We start from the raw sequence: 6633 nt of genomic DNA on the forward strand, positions 1-6633 counted from the left end.
CCTTTTATCCTGCACCAGTTACAGCCAAGGAGCAGTCCCAGCTGTTCCCCCTCTATGGGCAATGGTACCTTACAATCCTGACCCAGTCCCCCTGGGTGTGATCCGCTCCAGCCTGGGCTCAGTTTGTTGCCTCATAATTGCCTTGTTAGTGGCAAAGGATCAACACATCTCTCTCCACCTCCTCGCAGTTTGTGCTGGCTCATCTCCGGGAGCTCTCTCACTGCCCACACCGGCACCGAGGATCTGGGATGGTTTATCCCTTTGCTCCGGGATCATTGCTGGCTTTCCCTTTTGGGTCCCAACTGGGGACTGCCTCTCTATTGTGGGACGCCTCGCCCCATCACTACCCAAACCTGTGGCTTCTTTCCCCTTCTAACTCACCATGGTGGCTGGAGTTCTGTTGTAGGTATCCGGCATCTTTACTGATCTGACAGCCATCCATCCCCTTCTCCACATCTCTCTGGGTCTCAGCTCCACATTTTAGGGCCATCTTTCTCTGGGGTCTTGGGCAACCCCCCCCCCCCCTCTCTCTCTCTCTCTCAGTGCCCGAAGGTGTCATTTCCAGGGCCTCATCCTTCCTTTATTCCTGGAAGTCAGGTCCCATTGGCTTACCAGTGGTGTGGGGAATCTCCTCCCTTCCCCCCGCCTCCGCCCCTGCCCCTGCCTGGACATCATGGCTGCCAACTGTGGGGATTTTCCCCAAGTAACAGGCTCCAGTCAGGAATCCTGTTACAGTCATTATGCCCTGATGAACCTTCTGTATTCATGATATTAAAAAAATATATATTTTCTTTTGACTAGTAAATTTGGGAACACTCACTTTTTGCCTATTTTACAAACCTGGGAATCCCACCAATTTGAAATGAAGACAATTTCTTGAAAAAGGAGAGGTAATCCATGAAGAGTGTATTTACTTTGTCCATAATCTGCAGGTTTTCTACTGGAGGGGAATATGGAAATTTATGTTCTGATAGTATTGGAGGATTTCAAACAAAACATGCCTTTCCTATATTCTGTAGGATTTTGGATTTTGTGGTGATGAGAGAAGGGTGTCTTGTACCTCGATGGGATTTTATTTTTTCTTGTGTTCATAATGGCAAGCTTGCTGCTGGTGCTCTTTTACAGGGTTGGAATAAATGACGCTAGACATGGTTGGACTGAATATTCTGTCACACGTATAGGTTTACGTCAGTGTTATTTCATTGATATCTGTGGGGTTATCCCCAGTTTACATGGGTGTGAGAGGAGACTTGAAATGGTACTGATACATAGTTAATCATTGGCAGATCCACTATTGCAATGAAAGCAATGCTTCCAAACCCCCTTTGGCTCTGACACACATCCACAGTGAAGAGAACTCACTACACATGTTATACAGCTGAAGGGGTTGCAGCCAAACTCTATACTGAGCTCAATGGCACCTGGGAGCAGTATGTGCCATGAGCTCTCTGAGCTCACCAGCTGGTTGGCACTGGGTTTACTCAGAACCCCTGCTTGCATGTAGCTCTGGAGCCCAGGACCTGAATACTGCTGCTTTTCACTCTTCCCTCCCCTTTACCCCCACCCCTGAGTTAAGAAGCACTGGGAAAAAAGGCCCAAGTGGCAGCAGGGTTCAACCCCAAGCTATAAAGCTGAAAAAGCAGAAGCTGAAAATACAGCTACTCATTCCCTTTTCACTTCTGCTGCTGAACTAAAAAGGGAGAAGTAGGGAGGGGAAGAGAGAACAGCAGCAGCGCTCACCACCTGGGCTTGAGCTGTGTGCAAGTAGGGGGTCTGAATAGATCTTGTGCTTAAGCAAATCAGAGAGCTCAGAGGTCATGGCAAATATAGAATTCCCAGCAGAAGCTTTACAGGCATACCAGTGAGCATTTTGAGCTCATTGCAAGTGCAGCACATAGCAAAAGTGACAGTGCCCTCTGGACCTGCCCCTGGTCCCAAGGAAAATATATTTCCATCAAAGTATGTGTGTGTGTTGTACTTGTAAAAAGGTGCAAGGTGCACTATAGAAGTATAAAAAGAGGGAAGGATTAAGGTTGTTTCCAGTTATTTGTAGCTTTTTGATCCTGGACAGCTGTGTAGGTGAGAGGCCAATAAGCAGGTAGCAGTGCTAAAATTCAGCAGCTGCCTGTGGCTTCTCCTATGGACCACATTGCTTCCAAATATTTCCTCAGAATATTGTCTCATTGCTATTTCTTGTTTAGTTAACACTTATTCTAAAGCAACATAAGAATGTCCATACATGGTGTTATACCAGAATAACTGGAGTGGTTTCCTTTTCAGATCTTTCCATACACTCGTTTCACTTGTTGTGTAGACCAGGGATGGACAAAATACATCTGGAACACCAAGGGATTCTGTCCAGCCTGCACTGGGTCCCTTGTCCCTGCCCATCCCAGGTGTGGTGGGGAGCCTAGGCCACTGTGCATGATCCAGTCCCACCACCTGCAGGCATGCAATGGGCTGGGGCAAGCATGGCAACCACACTAAGCTTCCCAGCAGCCCCATGGCAGTGGCTCCTTCTATCACCACTGCCAGACCTGGCCCTGCTGTCTGGGCATCCTGGCCCATCCACCCTGCACCCACTGCTGGGGGTGCTGGATGGAGTGAACAGATGGAGTCTTCATGGAGAATGGCCTGGGATTCCTGCAGGCAGGGCAAGTTCAGCTGGCCAGATGGGATGGGACTGCTGGCAGGTGGGGAGCAGCATCTGTGAATGTGATGAGTGGGTCAGAGCTGGAGCCACAGCTGGCATTGTGGGGTGGTGACTGAGTGGGGCCTGGGTCCAGGGCAGAGCCATGATCTGCTCCCTGCATGTCCCTGCCCACAGAACTGGCTCCCATTACAGGGAACTGTGGGGAGCAGATCATGGCTCTGCCTTGGGCCCCAGATCTGCACTGTCACTGCCCTGAGATCCCAGGTCCACCTACCCATCCCACTCCTGGACACCACTTCCTTCCCACCAGTGACCCCATCCCATCCACCTGGCTAAGCACACCCTGCCCACAGGGAGACCCCACCTGCTTGCTCCATCCCATAGCACTGGCAATGAGTGTTGATATGGACAGCCCTGGGGCTGGTTCATCAGCCCCCCACCCTGCCAACTCCCCCCAACCCCCCCCCCCAAAAACTCTGTAAGTGGCCCTCTAGCCCAAAATAATTGCCCACCCCTAATGTAGATGTACCTTTAAAATGGCTGCTTCAAGTTCTCCTTGGTGCTGCTGCTGATTGCCAAATTATTCCAAGCCTCTAGAACCTGAATGGTAGTCTGTTCTTCACATCAAGCTTTTCTTTTACACAAAGATATTTTTCTGAAAAATAGCATCCATTGGCAATTCTTTGAAGCACATCAATCAAAGTGAATATTTTGATGACGTATCCCTTTGTAAAATCATATCTAATCTGCCATCCACTATCACTTGAGAATCTCTTCTGGCATCAATATTTTTTAGTTCAAGGTGTGCCATTGACTATTTGCATTTTAGATTATTTTTTCTCTAGGTGCATTTGGCCAGTTTTGGGCCAGAGCCTCTTAAAACAGGAAAAGTGCTGATATTGGCTTAAATGCAGCATGGCAAATGTTATAGTATAATTACCTTTATCTATCATGAAACTGCCTTTCAGAAATTGGTTGTGTGCCTCGGGCCTAGTGATGGAATGTTTCATCACATAGATTTTTCATGAAAAAAGTCTAAACCAAAACATGATAAAGTACTGCTATAACAGCAGTCTCCATTGCACTGGCAGACTATTACAAGGTGGGCAGCAGAAGAGACAAGCAACTATTGGTGAGTTTGAGTAGGAGGAATGAATGTGAGGATTACTGGTGTATCTGTAGGTGTGAAAGAGAATGGTTTTGAATATTTTTTAATCAACTTATTTCCAACAGAGTCATGAAGTAACAAGCAAGGAAAAAAAAAAAAAAAAATCAGGAGCTTAGAAAATTTAAATTCCAGGCTTCATGGTAGGTGTTGGGCATGCAGTTTATAGCCTGATTAAGACTTTGGGGGCATTTTTACATGTGCTCTCAATGCAATGCTGGGCACTTTTAACTAGTATAGCTTGTTAATTAGAAGTGCCCATGCATCATGTGTAATAGTGGTGCAGCACACTTCTGCACTGAGAAAATGGTGGTGGTGCACTTTGAAATAAAGCACACGGAATGTTTTAGTTCAAAATGCACCCCCACCATATGCTCAGCATGGAGGTGCATTGCACTGCTGGTGCACGTAATGCGGGAGGCTGCCAGAGTGTGTCAATTTATGTGCTCCAGCAGATTCAATTAATCAAGTTTTCTCCGATACTCTGGATTTCCAGTGTGTCCGAGCAGATTCTCTGCCTGTGTGCAAATGCCCTTTGAGCTTGTTTTATTCATGATCTTGTTTATTTTACTTTAAAACAATATGGGATGTGATCTGGTGAAATTATATAGAAAATGAGTCTCCTGATTGGAAGGAGTCAAGTTATGTTTCTATAGATAGTTACTTTTAACATTGAGAGACTTTACACTGAACAGTGGAAACAAAGATGTGGAAAACTTAGTCTAACCTGAAGCTGAACAAAGAGGGACAGAAAAGTAGAACACTGTTTGCTGTAATATAGTCAGTAAAGAGGTAGAAAGATAACAAAGTGGAGTGTTACATTAATAAAGTTGAGAGGCAATTTGAACATGTACAGCTCTGAGATAAAAGGAAGATGTATGAATAACACTGAGTTCATATTCAAGATTTTTAAAACCAATGTCTAACTGAGTTAGAGCAAATATATGTATATTCTTCTTATCTTGAACCCCCCCCCCAGCCTCCCCATGTAAATTAATATGAATGTATGATTCTTCACTTTCCATATAAATTGTTGCTTAACATTGCTCTATGTTGTTACAGTCAAGACACGTAGGCTAGGGATGGAAATTACACATAAACCAGTATAAGTGTGTCACGGGCGGGGTCCTCCAGGAGGGCCATGGTCCCCTTAAGGCCCCTTCCCCCATGCTAAGCCGGTCCAAGGGCACCCTCCGATTCTCGTCCGCCACATCTTTGATGTTTATGCAAGTTTGGGAGGCTGCCTTACACCCTCTTGGACACGGTTAGTTGGGACCTCCGTCTCCGTGGTTTCCTGGACTCTCCATGGGTCTCACTGTATGACAGGTCCTTCCCAGGCATCCTAGCCTTATGGGCTATGCATGGCTCCAACCACCCCTTATACCATGCCCCAAGCCTCACAGTTGGACTAGACATTGTTCGGTCTCTTGGTCTACTCCCACACTCCTCTCTCCGGGGCCTTCCCTGTACCGCTGCCCTCTCTTAGGGCTCTCCGTGCCCACTCTGGGCCTTCTCAAGAATACCGCCCCTCTCTTGGGGCTCTCTCTCTAATGCTGCCCCTCTCCTGGGGCTCTCTGTGCCCACTCTGGGCCTTTTCGGTCAAGCCGCCCTTCTCTCGGACCTTCTCTGTAACACCGCCCCTCTCCTGGGGACTTCTCTGTAACACCGCCCCTCTCCTGGGGCTCTCGGTGCCCACTCTGGGACTTCTCGGTTAAGCCGCCTGTCTCTCAGGCCCACCACACTGCTACCCCCTCTCTCCGGGGCTCACTGCACTACTACCCCCCCTCTCCGGGGCTCACTGCACTACTACCCCCCCTCTCCGGGGCTCACTGCACTACTACCCCCATCTCTGAGGTTTACCGCAGTGCTATGCCCTTCCTCCGGGGCTCACCATGCCCGCACTGGGGCTTCTCAGTAGTACCCCCTCTCTGGGGCTTGCCATGCCCACACTGGGGCACGCCCACACTGGGGCTTCTCAATAGCGCCCCCTCTGGGGCTCGCCATATCCACACTGGGCTTCTCAGTAGTGCTCCCTCTCTGGGACCCGCCATGCCTGCACTGGGCTTCTCAGTAGTGCCCCCTCTCTGGGGCTCACCACGCCCACACTGGGGCTTCTCAGTAGTGCCCCCTCTCTGGGGCTCACCACGCCCACACTGGGGCTTCTCAGTAGTGCCCCCTCTCTGGGGCTGGGGTCTATACACCCCGTACACCGCACCCTTACTGGCACTGGGGCCCCCACACCACTGTGGGTTCCCTATGAGTATGCTGTGCCCTCACTGGCGCCGGGGTCCCCATGCCGCTGTGGGTTCCCCATGAGGCCTCCTCCAACCCCTAATAGCCTCACCCAAACCACCTCTGTAATACATAACAACAACAATGCAAAACACAAGCCCCTAGTCTATAACATAACTTAAAGCTGCCTGGCTAAAACCATGTTGCTCAGACATCTTAGAGCTGCCTTCCTTACTCTGCTTGAGGAGTACCTGTGGTTCTGGCATCTTAACTCCAGGAGCTCCTGCTCCTGCCCCTCTGGCTGCTGGCAGGGAACTGCCAGCCTGGCCTCAGCCCCTAGGCTTTATGAGGGCCAGGCCCTGCCCCTTCCAGTCAGCTGACCTCCTGGTTGCCCCTAGCAACCCACAGCTGTGCTCCTTATTCCCTGCCAGGGCTCTTTCCCCGGTAGTTTCCCCTCTCTAGGAGCAGGGCACCGAGGTGCCCTGCGACAAAGCGAATGGAAACTGGTTTAAATCTGTAACACAACAGAAGTTCAGTGAACATAAAAACTTGGAAAATGGCTGAAACCAGTTTAAGATAAACT

General features: G+C 49.2%; 1 long non-coding RNA gene across 1 annotated transcript; it reads right to left on the reverse strand.

Annotated features, from left to right (window-relative positions):
- Positions 1-666: 666 nt before the first annotated feature.
- On the reverse strand, positions 667-6361 carry LOC132251260 (uncharacterized). The gene is made up of 3 exons (XR_009463216.1): positions 6302-6361; positions 3183-3308; positions 667-2707 (listed from the first exon to the last, which is right to left on the reverse strand). It is a non-coding gene; the product is annotated as an uncharacterized LOC132251260 (long non-coding RNA).
- Between the last annotated feature and the right edge of the window lie 272 nt (positions 6362-6633).

The sequence above is a fragment of the Alligator mississippiensis genome, chromosome 6 (genome assembly GCF_030867095.1).
Source record: "Alligator mississippiensis isolate rAllMis1 chromosome 6, rAllMis1, whole genome shotgun sequence".
Lineage (NCBI taxonomy): Eukaryota > Metazoa > Chordata > Crocodylia > Alligatoridae > Alligator > Alligator mississippiensis.